The sequence below is a fragment of the Papio anubis genome, chromosome 12, assembly GCF_008728515.1.
Source record: "Papio anubis isolate 15944 chromosome 12, Panubis1.0, whole genome shotgun sequence".
NCBI classification, from domain to species: domain Eukaryota; kingdom Metazoa; phylum Chordata; class Mammalia; order Primates; family Cercopithecidae; genus Papio; species Papio anubis.
In genome coordinates this window covers 75,601,196-75,622,989 of record NC_044987.1, presented here as the reverse complement: position 1 = coordinate 75,622,989, position 21,794 = coordinate 75,601,196, and the positions used below count along the sequence as shown (strand labels likewise).

Here is a 21,794-nt window from a genome sequence, read left to right as displayed (position 1 = left end):
ACTCTTTCAACACATATTTTTGCCTATTGACAAATGACAATAACATTTGCAAATTATTAAATAATTCCTGAGTCAATACAAACTAAATTATGTTCAGTAGCAAATACCATAAACTCTATGAAAATTAATAGCCCATGTACTAATATAGTAACTCTTTTAGTTAGATTATTTGATTAGCATGAACACCCAGTTCTCTATCAAGAGATATCAGAAGCAGCTTGGTAGACTTGAGAGAGAAGGTATCTGTAGTCTTAGGTAAATGGAGTTAACATTTTAGGGTTGAAAATAACACTTCTTTCCTGCTAAATATTAATGTAAGAAGAAAGAATATTCTATCTCATTATTAATAGCATAAGCACATTATTTAAATGTCAATATTAGAAACTGTGCATAATGATACTCTGAATTTGGTCATCTTTTATATTTTTCAGCAAGTCTTTCTTTCAAGATTTCAGGGGTACCTTAGTTGTTTTAAACCATAACTGCTTAAAGGAGAATAGCATAAATCTAGAGAACTTTTTAAAAAGTAACTGAAATTGTAGAACATTAGCAGCATTGAATAGAGTTTCCTTTCTGACATAACAAGAAAATATGGCAAATATAATCATTCTTTGTTATAGGTTTGTTTATGTCCTTCACTTGAGATAATTTCTTTTGCTATGTAGTGCTTAATAACACAAAATAAAAATAAAAATGTTCTTAATAAGTTTTAGCAGCTTTAATTGAAATAAAATTAAAGCCACAGAAGTAATCTTTTAGTGTTTTACAAAGGGTTTTCTTATGTTAGTGTTGTGTGTTTATGTATGTGTGTGTTTCTGATTTCTTTTGAAAATTATGGTTTAAAGAAAATTATTTTCTGATAAACTATCTAGAGGTAACTTATTTGGGATAATTTATTGTTTCACCTTTTGAACATAATTATCTTGAGCACTTTTATTGTACAACATAAAATCATCTACTTTTTATTACAAAAGCATTCAAGAATTCTATGCGAAATTTTTGATATTATATTTCTATTTTAATATTTTTAATCAATTTATTTTTTAAAAGTAGGCTGTCAAATTTTCTTGTTTATAGATAGTGAAAACAGCCTGTTTCTTGCATGAATACTATTTGAGTCATCTACTACTTGAAATGTGGTTTGGATATTGCTATTCAATTGATATGAACTGGGTGGCACCAAAATAAATGTTTTCATTTTTATATTTGACTTTGACCCTCAGCAAAGTCATATATATATAATATATGTATATAATATATATAATATGTATATAATATATACAAATTATATATAATTTACAAATATATATATACACACACATCTCATAGGGCTCCCTTTTTCTCTTTGATCAAATAAATTTTGATTCTCCCATTTTTAATATGGGCAATTATAGAGTTGTATTTAATATCTTGGCAAAATATTGGGCAAATAGATGTGTGCATGTATAATCACACTTCAAGTAGTAAGAACATTAATTTTAAAACTGTGGTTTAAAAATATTTTAAATTTTCATAGCTGATAAAGTAGTCATGGATTGTCAAAATGTATAGTTTTTTGATGTATACATATTTTGACAATTGATATTTAGTTTGAAATTCCTTTAGATAACCTGCAAATTCATACCTATTTTTGCTATGGTTTAATAATAAATATAATTCAATAATAATGAATTATGTATCTTTAAAATGGCAAATAGACTTTCAAAAACTGTTCAGGATCAAATGTTCTTCTTATGGAAATGTGTTTTTTTAACTACTATTTAAAAATGGGCTTAAAAATTTTAAAAAGTTAGTGGGTATCAAGAAACAGTTATAGCTGACCAGTTTGATAGAGTTACTTTGCATATTCGAGAAATTCCTGTATTAATCTCTACTCCACATTCATTGTATATGTAATGTTCCGATAATTAAACTTATAAACATTTTAAAAATAAACTTTATTTTGATTCCAGAAAACTTACTACTTTCTTGATGAAAAGTAAAATGAATGAATATCTGTATCTCTTTCCAATAAAGACTGGCAGGCATGGTTTCATTATCCTTTTATCAAATACATATTTGTTATTATTATTTTATAATATTTAGTAAAAGAATTATTTGATTGCATCTCCTCACCCCAATGGAAGGGAACAGATATAAGGCATTTTATTTGAGTTTCATGACTCTGTATTTGACTGAGAAATGAATATATGAAAATATATAGGTAAACTTACTGAGATTCATGAGAGAAGGTATCCCAAATTAAATATTTTTTCTTGCAGCTACTGTATGTCCTGAATTTCCTAAATCTGTATTGTCCTTTTTAGTAAAAGGGTGTGTGTATATATATGTATATGATTTTATATATATGTGATTTTATTTATAATAACTTGTGTATATAACTTGTCTAAATATTATGTAACTTGCTTGTTTGTTAACGTTTATATTTGTGTGTTCATATAACTCAGTGAAAATACACATAATAAAACCATGACTTTTTTAGAATCTGAAAATAGGAATTTGGGTTGGTGTATCATCATGGGAAAGTCACTTAACCTCTTTGAATCTTTTATAATATTGGGATGTTATTACCTAGGTGACAACATTAAATGACACATTAAATGAAACTTAAATAATATAAAGTGTTGAAATCACTTGCCTGTCTTAAGTACTATATTAACAGATATTAATATGGAATCTGTTTTATAGTCATCATAGGGTCTATTAAATATGTATATTATTGATTACTAAGAATCAACAAAGTTTTACTAGGTTTGGAGATTTTGTTTCCATCACTTCCACTATTCTTGAAAGCTTTGATTTTGTCTGACAAATACAGTAGGAAAAATGAAATACATCTATATATAACGTGTGGATATAAATATTTATGTGTGTCTTTGTAAAGATTGCTCTATGCTCTATCTTGTGGGAAAAATGCCCATATCCTCAATAGTAATTCATGTGTCTTTCATTCAAATAAAGGTACAAAAGCTTCTTTGACATAGCATTTTGGGGTCTCTGTTACTGAGAGAGAGAGAGCATGCAGGCAGGGTAGCAATGACCATACACATACATGTGACACATACACGACCAAAATCCATTTGAAAAGTTATGACTTGTGAACATTTGACATATTGGATCCAATTTTTTTTTAAGGGATTTATTCTGTTGGTAATAAAGTTTTAGACTTTACTTCTGATACTTGGAAACTTCTTTGGAAGGGTAGATATATAGAGTGAATAGAAAAACTCTCTTTATTTAACTCTTGTGTACCTGCAAGGAAGTTTATCCTCTTTCTACTGTCCTACTTTGTTGAGAGCTGACTCTTTCAGATTGTAGGGATGATTTAAATTAATGACAGTTGTACTGATCTGCTATAACTCCAGGGTACATTTTGTTCTTAACTAAAATGGATTTGGTTTCTATCAATATGTAGTATTTACATGATAAAAAGATGATTAAGGCAAATGAATTTATTGAAATAGTATGTTATTTATGTTATTACAGTGTCCCTTGTATATGCGTGTTGAATATTTAGACATACAACCATACAATATGAACACCTTTCTTTGTTTTTAAAAATGCATGTCTAGCACAAAAGTAATTCAACTGTATACAAGATGATATGATTCCCTTTAACTACTGGTGCCATCAGTCATTCAGTGAGAAAGTAGCTCATGGTCTGTAGGGAAACACAATTTGATTTGGATTGGGTTTTAAGAAGTCATTGTTTTGTTTGGAAAATGTGAAATCGGTGAATGAGCTTGTTCTCTTTGTAGAGGATTACAATAACACACGGAAGCTTATGAGTGCTTCTGACAGATGTGTTGGCGGTTTGCCACAAAGTGAAGGGTGCGGCCCTGACTGACAACTTGCAATTATATTATGATGAATGGTTCTGATGTGTGTTCAAGAGAAAACCACTTTCTAGAAAGTGAAAGTCATACATACGGTTTCTATAAAAAAAAAAAGCTCAAATAAAGTATTATAACTTTCTGTTTTATTTAAGCCCAGATTTGGTGGGCTAACCAATTTGAGTCATTCACTTCTCACAAAGGTCTCTGCTTTTGATAAATCAAGGACCAAATCCAAAATTTTTGTGGGGAAAGCAAATTTGATATAATTTTTGGCATCAAAATTACTGTATCTGCATTTTCGACAAAACTGACATCTCCAAGGAAATCTTTGACTCTTACACATACACTGAAAATATATACATATGTCCATGGTTGGCCAATAAGACTAATGGAGTCAAGCATTGAGAAAGAAATGGCCTTTTTTGATTAAGTCATTTCTTGACACATTTTGTTGTTTGCCTTACCATTGAAAAACTTTGTTTTCAAACAACGTGTGTGGACTGAAGCTTTGGGTCATTTTGAAATTGTTTTCACCCTTTTCTGATTTAATTTATCTTAAGAAAACTCTTAGTATAGCATCAGAATATAGATTTTTCAAGAGTTAGTATGCCTCATTGGTATACAATTTAATTACTCAGTGATAAAGTTATAATGCATAAAATATGTATTAACTAAGCTGGCAGTTTTATTTTCATGAATTAAGAAAAAGCTGATTTTCAAAAACTAAATCAAATAAAACGTGAAATTAGGTTTTGGATGTATTTTCTTGCACAATACTTAAATTGTGCAATTTGTAACTAACTTTCAGCATATTTACATAGCATATCTTATTTAAAATACTGTTATTTTGAAAATGTAAGTTTTCATCTGATTCTCTGAGAATCCGAAGGCATGTTATTATTGAAGTTAGGCAAGAACTTCCTATTAAAAATAGTTAATAAACAGCATTGTAATTATGAAGATAAAATTCAAATACATGCTGCAATATTTAGCATGTAAAGAAATATAGTCACAATAGCCAAACTCTTCAGAAATTGAAATATGAAAGTGAGGTATTAAATAGTATTATTTTTAAAAGATAGTCTAAAAACTGGAGGAAGAGAATTATTGATTTACCCTTTATTTCTCAAAATTTGTCATATGATTTTTGCCTTGTATAGGTTAAAACGAGGTCATATAAAGGCTCGATATGATCCAAAAACAAGTTTCTTAGGAATTTTAATGACTTTATGTCTCAGTTTTAATCTCAGTTTTATAGTATCCAGGTTTTGTCCTTTGGACTCGTTTTTCTTTAATTCCCTTTGTAACATTTAGGGTGTGTCCACTGTTGTATTTCAATAGTGGGACTTTTTCATTGTTACTGAAATACATTAAGCTTTTCGGAGTAAAAGAATGGCAGTGTGGAAATTATGGCATTCTTGTGAAAGTATCAGGAGTCCTGCAATTGTAGATGGAACTTCTAAGAGGAAAAAAAGACACTCACATAAGCATTTCAGTGTTTTTGCTCTTATCACATTAGTCTACCTGTACCTACTTTTTCCTCTGTGGCATCAACTCATCATTTACCATTTGAACCTATACATCCAAGAATAGGAACATGAAGTCTTGATCAACTGGATGGTTATTGTTTTCTTTTTGGGTTTCTGTTTTTGAAGCCCTCTGAATTTTCTTTACCCTGTTAGATCTAGATCTATATTCTAGCCTCATTTAGTAATCTATAAGAATTTTCTGTCATTTAGGATTTGAGTCTTTACTGTTAAAGTGACCTGTAGGTTTTATCTTCATCCATGTTCAAGTCGATAAAATACATTACTTTTATCTTCAGGTTTTCTTTCACTATGTAATTTCTTTTGTTTTTTGTCAAGCTCTAAACTTGATGTTATTGTTCTGGGGCTCCAGATCTTTGTGCTTGATTTAGTTTTTACTTGGAAGAGAAATAGTCACCATCCATTTGCAGGTGCAAGTTAAGGCCTGTTAGAAAGCTTGGCATCTACACTATGAGCTCTGAGTAATATTTTCTAGTGTATAGTTTTGATCACATGAAGTGTGTATTTGTGGGAAGAAAGTAGATTGTATTGTTTTATGTTTGTACCATAGGTCACAATTACTGTATTGTTTATAGGATAATAAACTCGTTAGGCAATTATGCCTTGTTGGGGTATTTGAAACATTATTTGTTTTTAACTTGAATGCTCTCAGGTAGGTAATAATTAGATTTCATTTGGGATCTTTTATTTAAATGAAAGTTACACAGAATAAACTGCATATTTTTTTGCTTTAAAATTTAAAAAGCACCATTCTTTGGCATTTTGGAAGTAAGCTAGGCTAAACAGTAGTAGAAAAAGAGGAAAGTCAGTTTTTCCTCTTTAAATGGTTGAGATAAGGTAACTTAAAATTTTATAAGATTTAGGTAAAATTTACCTGGATGTGTATACATATATATTTTATATAAATATATATAATATATATTTTAAATAAATATACATATAAAAATATATTTATATTATATATAAATAAATATGTAGTATATAAATATATAATATATAAATATTATATATAAATATTACATAATTTATATATATTTATAATATATAAAAATATTATATATTTTATATATATATGGCTGTGACATTTATCAAGTACTTTCTATAATACCAAGCATTGGCTAAGTGCTTTTTATACATGATCTCATTTAGTATTCACAATAACTCTATGATGTAGATACTATTCTTACTTTGTAAATGATAAAATTGGCCTAACCAAGGCCACAAAGTTAATAATTGGCAGAACCTTAATTTGAAACCACGTTGAATAGCTCCAAACCCAATGTGATTAATTATCTTGCTATATATTAAACCATGAGGGAAATTGGCTGTAAAGTGAGTGCTACACTTCCCATCCCCCAGCAGGGGAGGAAAGAAAGATAAATGAATGTGGGATTTTCTGTCTCCACTCCTGATCCAAAGAAAGTGTGGAGTCTTTGGAGCAGCTATAGGCTGAGGGGTAAATGGAAGATTAGTAGCCTATGAAGAACATTTATCTTTTGTTAGGTACTTGTGGAAGATACCAGACTTTATTATGCAGTCCAATTTTTTCTTTTTGTTCTATCTGCTTCTTTGTAACAGGAGCTGATCACACAGTGTTTACTGTCAGCTTGGACTCCATAACACAATACCACAGACTGGGTGGCTTAAACAACGGAAATTTATTTTTCACAGTTTTGGAGGCAGGGAAGTCGAAGATTGAGGTGTTGGCAGATTTGGTTCCTTGTCAGGGCTGTCTTCCTGGCTTGAAGATCTCTGTCTTCTCCCTGCATCCTGGCAACCTCACATGGTGGAGTGGGTGGGGGTGGGGCAGTAAGAGAGATAAAAGGGAGATCTCTGGTGTCTCTTCTTCTAAGGTCAGTAGTCCTGTTATGAAGGCCCCACCTTCATGATCTCATCTAAACCTAATTACCTCCCAAAGACCACGTCTCCAGATACCATCACATTAGAGGGTAGGGCTTCAGCATGTGAATTCTGGGGGAACATAGTTCAGTCCATAGCATAGAGTCCTTTCGTGCCCGTTAGGTAATCTGCCTTAGAGCAAGGATTCTTTGGTGACAATGTTTAACATATAGCTTCTCCCACTAAAGTGTTCTTTGGTGCTAGGCATGGTGAGCCTTAATGTCTTAGATTAAACTGTTTTTACTGGAATGCTCACTGCGTGTGAAAAGCTAAGTATTTTTAAATTGTTACCTCATTTAGTCTTTGCAGCAAATGAAGAAATTGTGGTTCAGTTATACTTCAGGTGACATAATTATTAGGTGCTGAAACTGGCATTAATTAGGAATATTTTAAGATGCAAGTATCCACAACAACAACAAAAAAACAAATAAAACAAAATACTTAACATACTGTAGCTTAAAGAAATAGGTATTTAATTTTTTCACATAGCAGAAAGTCTGAAGGTAAGTGGTTTCTGGTATTGGTACAGGAGGTTGACAATGTTAGGACTTGATTGCACTCCTGCAAATCCTCTGACCTTCCCTTTATCATTATAAGATGGTCACAGCAGGCCCACGTTCTATAAGAGGAAGCAGTGGATGGTGCATGACAGAGAATTATTCTATTTATACCATATTTATTTGGGAGACAGAGGTAATCAAGGTTAAAAAAATTCTTTTCCAGAAGCCCCATAGCAGGCTTTCTTCCATGTCTCATTATCTGGAACTAGGTCACATGACTAACCCTTGCTGCAAAGGAGACTAGTCATGCAAATGTTTTGATTTTCCAGTTTCTCAAGTGGAAAGCAGTTGAAGGAGAAGGGGATCATGAATGGCTTTTTCATTGCCAGCCTAGTCTCTTACAGGGCTACACTTATAGCCAAGGTCTTTAGGTTTAGTTTCTACCTTTTTGGCAGAATCTCTAACTTTGCTGAGGAAGGACTTGCACATATTTTTGCCAATCTGATAAGTCATATTTTTGTGTCTCTTTAGAGATAATTTTGAGTTACATTTACAGAAAGTGATAGAAATAAGTTTGGACTTAGACTTTCTGTGTCAGGATCCTACTTGTACTATATGTTAGCTATCTGACCATGAGGAATTTTCCTGACTTCTCTGACCTCATTCTACATACTTGTATATATTTATGCAATTCATCTATTTAAAGTACTTAGTTCCGTGTACATCATATTATATCAAGTGCTGTCATATCAGATACTCAAAAACTGTTATCGTATTTATTCCACTATGGATAAAAAGAGAAGAAAAGTCTCCCAGATAACTACAAATAGTACAATATGAATCTATTTATATTTTTGACCCTTTGTAGGAAAGTGTTTAAGACGATATTCACTTCTTGATTTGAGGAAAGCTAAGAAGTACTTGAAATTATTTCATGTGATAACAAAAAGCTAGATAAATTTTCAAAGAAAACAAATGCATATGTGGTTTCCATGTGTAAGTTGCTACTTCATTTCCAACTCTACTGCTATCTCTGTCTACCCTTTCTGAAATGTCCTATTCTCTAAAATGCCCATGCTTTCGTTTTTTTTTCCCTTATCAAATAGGCCCTTTGTATAAGTGATCTTAGGTGATAGGAGGAAAAATATTTGATTAAGATATTTTAAGTTTGATTAAAATAATTCACAATGAGATGTTAATAACCAATTGGCTTAGCTCCCCAAAGGAAAAGGTGTGTTTTTTTTTCCCCCCGTTTGAGACTGAGTCTCGCTCTGTTGCCCAGGCTGGAGTGCAGTGGCATGATCTTGGTTCACTGCAAGCTCTACCTCCCGGGTTCATGCCATTCTCCTGCCTCAGCCTCCCCAGTAGCTGGTACTACCGGCACCCGCCACCACACCCAGCTAATTTTTTTTTTCTTTGCATTTTTAGTAGAGATGGGCTTTCACCATGTTAGCCAGGATGGTCTCGATCTCTTGACCTCATGAATCACCCGCCTCGGGCTCCCAAGAGGTGTTTTGTTTTACAGATGAGCTTATGAAATAATTGCAAAGAATACTTACTTTGTGTGATATGTAAGGATAATTTAAGAAAATGTATTATAAAAAATTCAAGTGTACAAAAAGCTAGAAAGAATGTTATAATTAACCCTTGTATACCCATTACTTAGATTCTAGAATTTTCAAGATTCTGCGCCTCTGTATCCATTAGTCTTTTTTATTCCTTTTTCTTTTATTTCTCTTCTGAAGTAATAGGGAGATTTAAAAAGTAAAACATGGCTGTCCAATGCCCCTTGTCTAGGCTACCTGCATACTATCATACTTCATGACATAATAATAAGGTGATAATTTGTTACAAAAAGCCAAAAGGCCTAATAATTGATTTAGGGGAAATCTCTTAGTTGAGATTTTGCCTGTTGTCTTTGGGTTAGCTGTCTGAAAGTACTTAAGAATGAAAATGTTTGGTTGTGACCTTTGTATCACTTTCTATGCTGAGGAATAACTTCATTTTTGGGCAGCATGATGAATACAGCCTCTTTAATCTTTTTTTTTTTTTTTTTTTAATTTAACGAATGAGGGAATGTACAAAGAGGGGAATAATCATTTGTCTTCCTGCTACCCAGCACTAAACATGGTTAATCTCTTGGCGTATTTGCTCTGTTTGTTTTCAAAGAAAAATAATTGTTGTTTTTCTTTTAAAGATCCTTTTGAGAAAGAATCAATATAGAAATGTATGAAAATTAAAAATAGGAAAATTAATACCACCACCTAGAAATTAACATCATTAATATTAGATAGATATCATTCTTACACATTTATACAAATGGAAGGATGAGTGAGTGGGCATATGGATGGGTGGACAAATGGAAAGGCTTTTGTAAAAATGGGGTCATCCCGTAGATGCTATTTAAATATAAATTGATACATTTTATTTTACTTTATAGAAAAGAAGAAACCAACGTAGAACTAGAGGGGTTGCTGAATCTCGTATCAATGTTTATTTTTAGCATTAGAGATAATATTTGCTAAAAGATTCCCCTTAAGGCTTAAAAACTGGGGAGGAGGGACATTATGAAAAATTAAGAGGCTTTCTCATTATGTCTAGTTTATAGAAGCTATATATTTATTTTTAAAAGAAACAGTTGGCTTTCTGTTTTGAAAGATAAGGGCATAATATACTTTCTTCCAAATCTCTATGCCCACTTCTCAGTTTTTGTTAGTTATTTTACTTTTGCATTGTTTAAGTTTATAATATTTACATTCTTTTTGTATCTATAATTCCTATAGTTGTTCAATGTTTATTCTATAGGTATATTAATTCAGTCATCACTACTACTTCTTTTACCACAGCTTCTCTTTTTCTGACTCTTTTTCACTTTTTCTCTTAGTTGGCAGAATTTCATTGTTAAGAACAAGGCCCTCTTCTCACAGCCCCCTAAGGGAGTGTAGTATTCCCAAATTTCTATAACATTTTTATCTACCTGTTTTTCATCTTCATATGTGACATCTTTCTTTAGCATTATATTCTTGATCATGCTTTTTTTCTTCCAGGATTTTTGTATTTATTTCCTCCTGGTTGCCTCTTTGCCTCATCTCCTTGGAAGACGGAGAAAATTATTTCTCAGGGGTGAAAACTTTTTGAGGTAGATATGGGGGAGAACTCAGCTGAGGTGACATTTAGCTTTTATTTGGGGTCTGAGCTGTCTCCTCTGAGATTCTGCAATTTAAATGGGAATCATGGTCTATCACTCAGAAGAATACTTTTTGGATCTTTGACCAAATTTATTGTATAGACTAGATTATTTACGTCTGTCATACAGAAATAGCCCTGTGGTTCACTTTCCCTATATTATTTATTTCTTCTTATTTTTCTTTTCTACTACAGATTGAAAATGAAGAAGATAACAAAACTTGCTCAGTTTGCCTCTCCCCAGATTTGGAAATATTAATGACAATTCTTAGTACTTTGTTGACTCACCCACATCATCTCTATTTCTTTCCTTGGTTGCTAGGTTTTGAGGTTTATTACATTTAGTTATTTTGCTTTTCTTGTTTGGTTACTGTTGGTAATTTTTTTCTGACCTTAATTTTGTATTTTAATAAGTAATTGAGGGAGTGAAATTTGTGAGCTAGTTTTAATTTGCCTTCATAATCAGAAATCTTGCATCTTTAATTCTTGTTGGAAAAGTGTAATTCAATAATACCTCTGTCTAACATTTTCAGGTAACATTTTGACTTAAACCATGAGAAGAGACTTGATTACTAATATTAATCCCATTTTAAAATACATATATCTCAAGGCCAGCATCTTCTTTAGGGGCTTTGCTACTGAAAATAACATTGTGCTAGATGGAGTGCTATAGCACATCTTCTGTAAAGCTAGATAAGGTTGAAAGCAGAGAGGTTGAAAATGTCATCAGAGGACAGGAAGCAATACAGAGTTCTAGAATTTCTTGTGAATGTGTATGGGAACTTAGTTTGGTCTGATTTATTTCATCCATTAAAAGTCATTTTTAATTTATATCTTGAGGCAATGTTTTCTAGAATTATTTATTATTGAGATTTAAATCAGATGACTTATTTTCTCATATCTATAACAATTGCAGTAATTATAAAATATTGGTTGGTTGGAAATAAAGACCAAATAAAATATGAGCAAATATAATCAAATACCACATTAATATTAGATTATACAAAGTTCAAGTGGAATTATTCCAGTGGTGCAAGCTTGGATCAGTACTAGGATATTCCTTAATAGAATATATTATATTTATGGTTCTAAGGAAAAAAAGTCTTGGAATAATCTCCAAAATGTGGAAAAAGGCTGCAAAATAATTTAATACCCATTTTTGATAAAATACTCAAAATATAAATGGATGTATTCTTTCTCTGATTTCTACTGTGGTAAAATAAATATAAAAGTTACAGTTTTAACCATTTTAAGTGCACAATTCATTACTATTAATTACATTCATAGTTTTTATAACGATCACCACTATCTATTCCCAAAACTCTTATCATTACCCTAAATAGAAACTCTGTAATTAGTAAACAATAACTCCCCATTCCCCAGTCCTCAAACTCCCTAGTAACCTCTACTGTACTTTCTGTCTCTATGAATCTACTTTTTCTAGATTCTAGATATGACTAGGTGGAATTATATAATATTTGCCCTTTTGTGTATGACTTTTATCAAGTAGCATAACATTTTTTCAAGATTCGTTTATGCTGTAGCATGTGTCAAAACTACATTCCTTCTTATGGCTGAATAATATTCCTGTGTGTGTGTGTGTTTGTTTGTGTGTATGTGTTATTACATTTTGTTTATTCATTCATCTATTGATGGGCACTTGGTTTGTTTTTACATTATGGCTATTGGTAATAATGGTGCAATGCACATTGGCATATATGTATCTGAATTCATATTTTCTGTTCTTTTGTGTATAAACCTAGGAATGGCATTGCTGGGTCATAAAATAATTCCATGTTTAGCTTTTTGAGAAACTACAAAACTGTTTTCCACAGTGACTACACCAATTTATTCCCTGCCTTCCCCGCGACGTACGAGTGTTCCAATTTTTCTACATCCTTACAAACATTTGTCATTTTTATTTTCTTTTTAAAAAATTATAGCCATCCTAGCAGGTGTGAAGTCATATGTCATTGTGGCTGTGATTTGTATTTCCCAAGTGAATAATGATGTTGAGCATCTTTTTATGTGCATCTTGGCCATTTGTAGATATTCTTTGGAGAAATGTCTATTCAAGTCCTTTGCCCATTTTAAAATTGGGTTGTCTTTTGGTTGTCAAGTTGTAGAAATTCTTTATGTATTGCTAATATTAAACCCTTATCAGATATTATTGATTATTTATTAACATGACAAAATACTCTAGTTCTAAAGTGTACCACTTACTTATGAAGAAGTGCTAGAGGAATTTCCCTTAAGATCAGGAACAAGGCCGAACTGCCCACTGTCACCACTATATTCAACAGTTTTCTGAAGGTATTAGCCAATGCAATTATACAAGATAAATGAATTAGAGGTATAAGAAGTGATAAAGAAGTAAAATTATCTATATTGGCATATGATGTGATAGTATACCTAGGAATGCTTAGAAAATAAATTCTGTAATAATAAAAGAAAAATTATTTGGTGGTAAAATTAGTATACAACAATTAATAGCTTTTGTAGAAAATAGCACAGCCAGTTAGAGGATATAATTAATGGTAGAAAAAAACACCATTTGCAGTAGCAACATAGAAGATTAAGTATTTAGGAATAAACTTAAAAGAAAATATACAAATTTCATATGAGGAAAGCTTTAAAATACTCCTAAAAGACACAATAGTACATCTGAACAAATAAAACGACATACCCTTTTGGTGGATAGGACAACTTAACATCATGAAGAAGTTAGTTCTTTATAAGTTAATTTATAATTTTTAAATTTTTATAAATTTTTAATTTATAAATGTAACACATTCCCCGAAGTTTTTATGATCAAGTTGATACTAAAGTTCATATGGATAAACAAACATGCCAGAATAGTGAGGAATATACTTAAAAAGAAAACTACAAATGCAGAGGATATGAGAATAGTCCTAATAGAGATTAAAGCAGACTATAAAGTCTATAATTAAAACTATGGAGTACAGTTATGGCAAATGAGTAAACAGACCAGGAGAATAAAGTCCATAAATAAACCCAAATATGTGCAGAAGTTCATTATATAATGAAGTTAGCATTTCAAATCACTAGGGCATAGATAGACTTTTTAATATATGGTGTTGGGACAGTGGGGTAGCAATTTGAAAAAAGATAACATTATATCTATACTTAATGCTATACAAAAGAATAAACTCCAAAGTGATCAGAGATCTAAGGGTTAAAAAAAAAGCAATATATTGCAAGAAAACATAGGTGAATTTCTCTTGAAAGAAAGGCCTTATGACTCAAAATCCAGACGTAATAAAGGAAAAGCATGCCAGATTTGAATACATAAAATAAAAGTATTTGCATGTTAAAAAGATCATAAGTAAAGCCAAAACAAAACTTACAAATTGAGAGAAAAGATTTGTCTATATATAAAAAATAAAGGATTAATATTCCTAATATATAAAGAACTCTGGAATTTCTGAAAATTTGAGGGAAATAAGGACCAAAAATCTCAAAACAAAGAGAAAAGGACATGGATAGACAATTCAAAAAACAAATGTAAAAATGGCCCTATGTAGCCTATGAAGAGATACTATTTTCAATTATTGAAGAGATACAACTGTCAGACATTAAGAAAGGAGTGTTGAATTATCTGACTTACAATTGTGAATTTGTCATTTCTTCTTGTAGTTATATCGGTTTGTGATACATATATTTTGAAGCTCTGTTACTAGGTACATAAACAATTAGAATGGCCATCTTCTCTATCATATCATCATATATCATATCATATCATATATCATATCATATACTTTGCCATTATGAAATGACCCTCTTTATCCCTGATAAATCTTTGCTCTAAACTCTACTTTGATATTTATATAGCAACTTAGTCTTATCAAGGTGTATATATATATATTTCCTTCTTTTACTTTTAACTTATTTTTGTCTATCTTTTACATTTAAAATGGGTTTCCTATATGCAGTATATAACTGAGTTTTGCTTTTTTATCCAGCTTGACTATCTCTACATTTTTAATATTATGTTTTGACAAATTATAGTTGTATATATTTATGGGGTACAACATGATATGATGATTTTTCAAAATGATGTGGAGTGCTTAAACTAATTAACCTATTCATCATGTCAAATATTTGACGTTTTTGTTATAAAAACATTCGTGATTTACTCTCTTAGTGATATTGAAATGTGCAGACTCAATTACTAACTATATTCACCATGCTATACAATATATATAAAAAAACAAAACTTATTTCTCCTATCTAACTGAGACTTTGTAATCATTGATTACCATCTCTCCATTTCCCCATACCCTAGACTCTGGTAACCACCATTCTACTCTCTCCTTATGTGAGTTGAGTTGTTTTAAATTCCACATATAAGTGAAAATGTGGTACTGCTGTGTTTGGCTTATTTCACTTAGCATAATGTTCTCCAATTCCATCATGTTTTGTAAATGACATATTTCTTCCTTTATTAATGCTGAATAGTATTCTTTTGTGTACATATGCCACATTTTCTTTATCCATTCATCCATTGATGGACACTTAGCTTGATAGTCCATAACTTGGCTATTGTGAATGATGCTGCAGTGAACATAGGCATGCATACATCTCTTTGACATACTGATTTCAAATCGTTCAGGTAAATTCCCATAAATGGAATTGCTGGATTATATGTTAATTATATTTTTGGGTTTTTCAGGAACCTGCATACAGTTTTTCATAATGGTTGTACTAACTTACATACCCACTAACAGTATACAAAAATTCCCTTTTCTCCACATCCTTGCCAACACTGGTTATCTTTGGTCCTTTTTATACTAGCTATTCTAAGCAGGTATGCAATGATACCTCGTTATGATTTTGATTTGCATCTCCCTTGTGATTAATGATATCAAGCTTTTTTAACATATTTGTTAGCCACTTATATGCCTTCTTTTGAGAAATGTCTATTCAGGTCCTTTGTCTATTTCTTAATCAATTTTTTTTTTTACTTTTTTTTTTTTTTTGAGACGGAGTCTCGCTCTGTCGCCCAGGCTGGAGTGCTGTGGCCGGATCTCAGCTCACTGCAAGCTCCGCCTCCCGGGTCTACGCCATTCTCCTGCCTCAGCCTCCCGAGTAGCTGGGACTACAGGCGCCCGCCACCTCGCCCGGCTAGTTTTTTTTTTTTTGTATTTTTTTTAGTAGAGACGGGGCTTCACAGTGTTAGCCAGGATGGTCTCGATCTCCTGACCTCGTGATCCGCCCGTCTCGGCCTCCCAAAGTGCTGAGATTACAGGCTTGAGCCACCGCGCCCGGTCTTTTTTTTTACTTTTATAAAGTTGTTTGACTTCTTTATATATTTTGGACATTAGTCCCTTATCAGATGTATGGCTTGTAAATATTTTTTCCCAATTTGTAGATTGTCTTCACTCTATTGTTTCCTTTGTTGTGCAGAAGTGTTTTTAAAATTTTAATGTAATCCCATTTGTCTATTTTGCTTTTGCTGCCTGCATTTTTGGAATCAAATCTAAAAAACCGTTGCCCAGACCAATGTTGTACAGTTTTTCCCCTACGTTTTCTTCTAGGAGTTTCATAATTTCAAGTTTATGTTTAAATCTTTAATCCATTTTGAGTTGATTTTGTATGTGGTGTAAAATAAGAGTCCAGTTTCATTCTTTTACATATGGTTATCCGGTTTTCCCAGCTCCATCTATTGAAGAGAGTGCCCTGTATATTTAATTGGGATTATCTATGTGAGTTTTGATATGGTTATATTTAAGTCTATCATTGTGCTCATGTTTTTTTGTATACACCATACAGTTTGTTATTTTTCTCTTATTTTTCTTTCGATTTTTAAAATAATTCCATGTATATTTTATGCTGGCTTATTAGCTATGATTTTCTGTTGCATTATTTTAGTGATTACCTTGGAGTTTAATTATATACGTCTTCAACTTATAGTCCACCTTCAAGAGATGTTCATACTACTTACACTATAGTAAAATAAGCTTACAACAGTATACTTTAATTTCTCTTCCAGATTTTATTATTGTTGTTATACATTTGGATTCTACTTATCTTATAAATCTTAAAATACATTGATATTCTTTTTGCTCTAAACAGCAAATTATCATTAAATAATATTTAAATAAAAAGAAAAAATTAAATATACACCCATGTTATTGTTATTTCTGTTATGCTTAATTCCTTTTTGTAGATACAGATCCCCTACAATATCATTTTTTTTCTGCTTGATGAAGTTTCTTTAATATTCCTTACAGTCCAGATCTGCTGGTGATAAATTCTATCAGCTTTTATATGTCTAAAATTTTTTTTATTTCATCTTTTTGTTTGAAAGCTATTTTTGCTGGATATAGAATTCTAGATAGAGTATTATTTTTTATTTTAGTACTTAAAAATGTTGCACAATTGTCTTCTGGCCTGAATTATTTTCAGTGAGGAATCATTGTCACACTATTTTAGTTCCTCTACAATAACATGCCTTTTTGGGGGATTACTTTTCAGAATTTTCTCTTTAATTCACTGGTTCTAAGCAAGTTAATTATGATGTACCTTGGTGTAGTTTTCTTCATATTTCTTGTGCTTGGTTTGAATTTAAATATTTATAGTTTTCATCAAATTTGAAGAAATTTCAGCCATTATATTTTCAATATTTTTTCTTCCTCTCTCCTTATATTTGAGGACTCCAGTTATGCATATATTAGACAACTTGATATTGTCTCACAGCTCACTGATGTTCTGTTCATTTTTTTCTACCTTTTCTGTCTGCATTTCATTTTAGATCGTTTCTATTGCTATGTCAACAAGATTACTATTTTTTTGTGCAATATTTAATTGGACATTTGTTTTATTCAGTATGTTTTTCATTTCAGACATTTTGGTTTTTAGCTCTAGACGTTTGATTAAAATAATTTTTTTGTTTACATGTGTTTCATACCTCCATTTAACCTTTTAAATCTTTCTGCTAGCTTAGCAAAGGTATAAAATATAGTTCTAATAACTCTTTTAATGTCTTTGTTAATTTTAATATCTCTGTCATCTTTAGTTCAGTTTCAGTTGATTGATATTTCTCCTCATTAGGGTCATATTTTCCTGCTTCTCTGCGCACTTGATTATTAAAACATTGAATACTAGCCATGGTGAATTTTACCTTGTTGGATATTCCTATAAATATTCTTAGGCTTTGTCCTGGAATGCTTTAAGTTTCTTGGAAACAGTTTGATCCTTTAGGGTATTGTTTTTAAGTTTGGCAAGCAGAATAAGGCAGGATTTATCTAGTCTAATGCTAATTTTACCTCACAACTGAGGCTTCTAAAAGCCCTTCTGAATTTTCTGTGTGATGCACCAAATCATGACTATTTCCAGGCCTTTAAGAGCTGCTGCAATGGGTCTCTCTAATCCTTTCAGACAATTCTTTTTCTGGCTTCATGTAGTTTCTCACATGCATGTGGCCATGATACTCTGTAGAACACTCAAGGGATCCCTCTGCAGATCTCTAGATTCCTTTCCCTGAAGCTTCTCATTCTTCAGTACTGTGCCATGTAATTTTTAGCCACCTAAGTCTTTTTGAACTTTTAGTTCTATCTCTTGACTCAGGAAAATAGTTAGGCTTTACCTGAGTTCTTCTACCCTGTACTGTAGCCTGGAAACTCTCTCCAGGCAGTAAGCTGGGACAGTGGTAGGGCTCGCTCATTTGTTTATTCTCTCTCAAGGGATACTCCTCTTTGTTGCTTGATGAGCAATCTTGAAACCTTACTTCTTGAAGTTTTTTTATTTTTTATTTTTGGCAGGAGGATAAATTCAGCCTCCATCTTGGCTAGAAGTGGGTAATGCAAGTAATGCAAATTAAAACTATACTGAGATGACAATTCTAGCTCATTGAATTGTTGAAAATTAAAAATGTGAAACACATTCTTCTGTCAAGGCTGTGAAAAAACAGGTACTCTAATTTTGGAGGGAATGCAAGTTATTATAAGTCTTTCAGAAACAAATTTCACAGCATCTGTCAAAACAATATATACACTTTCTTTTGATCCAGCAGTCCTCTTCTTGGAATGAAGATATACCTTCAGTGATATGAAAATACATATGCAAAAAGCTGTTTGTTGCCTCATTATTTGTAATTGCAAACAACCTACATATGCATATGGGAGAGTGATTAAATAAATTATGCTGCAGTCCCACAATGGAGTACTATGTAGCTATGAAAAAAGATTGAAGAAACTATCTGCAATCTGATATGAAGTGATTTCCAATGTAATTTAATATAAATTTAAAGGAGTGTTCATAGAATGCCATTTTTTGTATAGGAAGAAGAGGAAATGAGATAACATACACATATCTGCTCAATTGTGCAGAAAGAAACAGAGGAAGGGTAAACTAGAAACTATTGAGACTGGTTATCTAGAGATGATGGGTGCAAATGGAGTAGAAAAGATGGGGTTGGTGTGAGTAGGGTAGAATGGATGGGATGGGGATTAGTAGTTGAGTGACAGCTTTTCATACATTTGTGTGTTTCAGAATCATACTACTATTTCTCATACTAAATATATAAGCAAACAAACATGAATGAAGAACCCAAATGATTACACACAGAGACAAACGGATTCAACTATATTTCAGGTGATATAACCATACTAAGAGTGTATAGTGTGGTGGGTGGAAATACCTAAATAACATTGGACCAGTATTTTGACTATGTATTCTAAGTCCAAAGAATAAAAGTACTAAAAATATTGTGCTGTACAGAGAGAGGGAGAGGTAGAAAATATAAATGATAGAATGAATAAAAACTGTTAACATTTGAGGACTTTGGATGAAAGATCTTTAAGAAATCTCTGTACTATTTTTGCAATTTTGGTATGTTTGAAGTTAATAAAAAGAAATAAATTTTGACCATGAGATTTTGTATGCAAATGACTTTCCTGATGAACACCCCAAAAGAATTTTAAGACTTACTTTTCCACCATGAATTATGGTACCATGAATTATGTTACTTAGTTTTCCACCATGAATTATGTTACCATGAATTATGTTACTTAGACCTGGAATTCTGTTCTGATATTCTGCAATTACTGGAAGTGCCAAATGCCCAGTTGCTGTTACTTGAAGACTTTGAGAAAACAAATATTTAAACTCCCAGGTACTATGGATTATCCCTTCTTCCATATCTGATGAGCGGCTTACTTGAAGGCGTATTAGGGATTCTATTCAATGGCTTACAATAGTTCCTCGCAAAAGTTTAAAATAGAAAGCATAGAATACTTTCCCTTTCTATAGTACAAATTGAAGCTATAATAAGCTGCACATAATTACTCCTGGAAATTTTGTTTTGGTTAGGAATGCAATGGGAGTGATTAGGACTTGGTATTGTGATACAGTTAGTTACATCTAGGAGAACTCTAGGGTTCTTTGGGAAACTATAAATTAGGATGAAATCAAGGCTATTGTTCTTAAGCAATTTCAACTCTTGTTGTAGTCTCCTTTAAGTTTAGAGCTCATCACCATCATTCTTATTATTAATATTTTTATTACTGTTGTTATCCTTGATAAAAGCCACTCGACATAAACTCCCTAATTATCAAAATGCTTACTTTACCTGCATATGTTTAAGTTTTGGATTTTGAGAACATCTTACAAAGACAAAGGCTTTGAAGGAGAAAAATCACCTGGCAGTGGATAACTTGGCAAGTTTTGTGACATTTGAGAGTAGAGTAGACATTAAGTAAAGAGTTAGGAACTAATTGAAATGGTAGATTTTTAGGTATGGAACTGTCACATAGCCATAGAATAATATTTCTCAGCCACTAACTATTTTGCCTTTTAAGATTCTTACATCAAATTCAGGAAAGACCTAAGAATTCTTCTCTGCACTTTGATCTAAATGCATCATTGATCTGACCTCAAGATGTTACCACAGTTTTTCTTCCTTCGGTTGAGTCACAGGGGCATTTATTGCAGTAAAGCCAATGCCTATATATTTCAAATATCTGTATGGAAAACATAATTTCATGGGTAAAAAGCACTATGTTACCAGGCAAATGCACTCTTTAAGGATAGCACAGCTACAAATGCTATCATCCTTGTGACAGTTTATTGGTATGGTATGCAGCTCTCTTCTTTAAATATTGCCCTTTGGTTTGTGGCTATAGCTAATGGTTTACAGAACTTGCACTCTGAGACACTGTCTCTTTTAAAGAGCACACTTTTAGACTGGTGTCACTATTTTCGTTTGTTCAGCAATATCACATTTCAGCTTCCTAAGAAATGTTTCTGCCTATCTTGATAGTGATTTTCCTCCTCACTTTAGTTCAGTATCTGGTCTGTGTTTATATGTTTTACTATCTTTTTCTGTATGCATTTAGGCCAATAAACGTACACACTCCTTGTATACTAATAACTGACTGATTTTCAGGACTACGTTGTTGATGTGCTTGACTTGCCATTTAGTAGTAAGAAGTTATGTTCCCACATTTGATGCTCATATAGAGCCAAAACTCATAGATATAAAACATTATCAGCCTCCAATTTAGTTTATAGATGGATTCTCTTTGACATTATTAACAGTTGTCAAATTTGAATAGAGGATTAAGAAGAACATCAAGTTCATCATCAAGCTGTTTAGGGAGTTGTTGCAAGAGCCTTTGTGCTTTATGTAATCAAAAGAACTGTTCAGTGTTTGAAATTTTTGCAGAACAATACTTAGTTGATAATTTGTTCTCATTTTTTTTATTCCCCCCTTAAAATAATAAGAAAAGGGAACATATTTATATTTCAATCTTGTTTTGGTGGCTGCAACATTTTTCCTTTTCAAAAACATACTTTTAGCTTTT

General features: G+C 31.8%; 1 protein-coding gene across 33 annotated transcripts in view; it reads left to right on the top strand.

Annotated features, from left to right (window-relative positions):
• SOX6 (SRY-box transcription factor 6) overlaps nucleotides 1-21,794 on the top strand; it is a 766,932-nt gene that overhangs the window by 450,506 nt on the left and 294,632 nt on the right. The window contains exon 1 of one of the 33 annotated variants that reach the window (XM_009186506.4): nucleotides 17,298-19,584. The exons of the other annotated variants lie outside the window; for them this stretch is intronic. The gene's annotated coding sequence lies outside the window, so the exon portion shown is untranslated. Of the gene's footprint in view, nucleotides 1-17,297; nucleotides 19,585-21,794 lie in introns of those variants that run through there. 33 annotated transcript variants of the gene reach the window in all.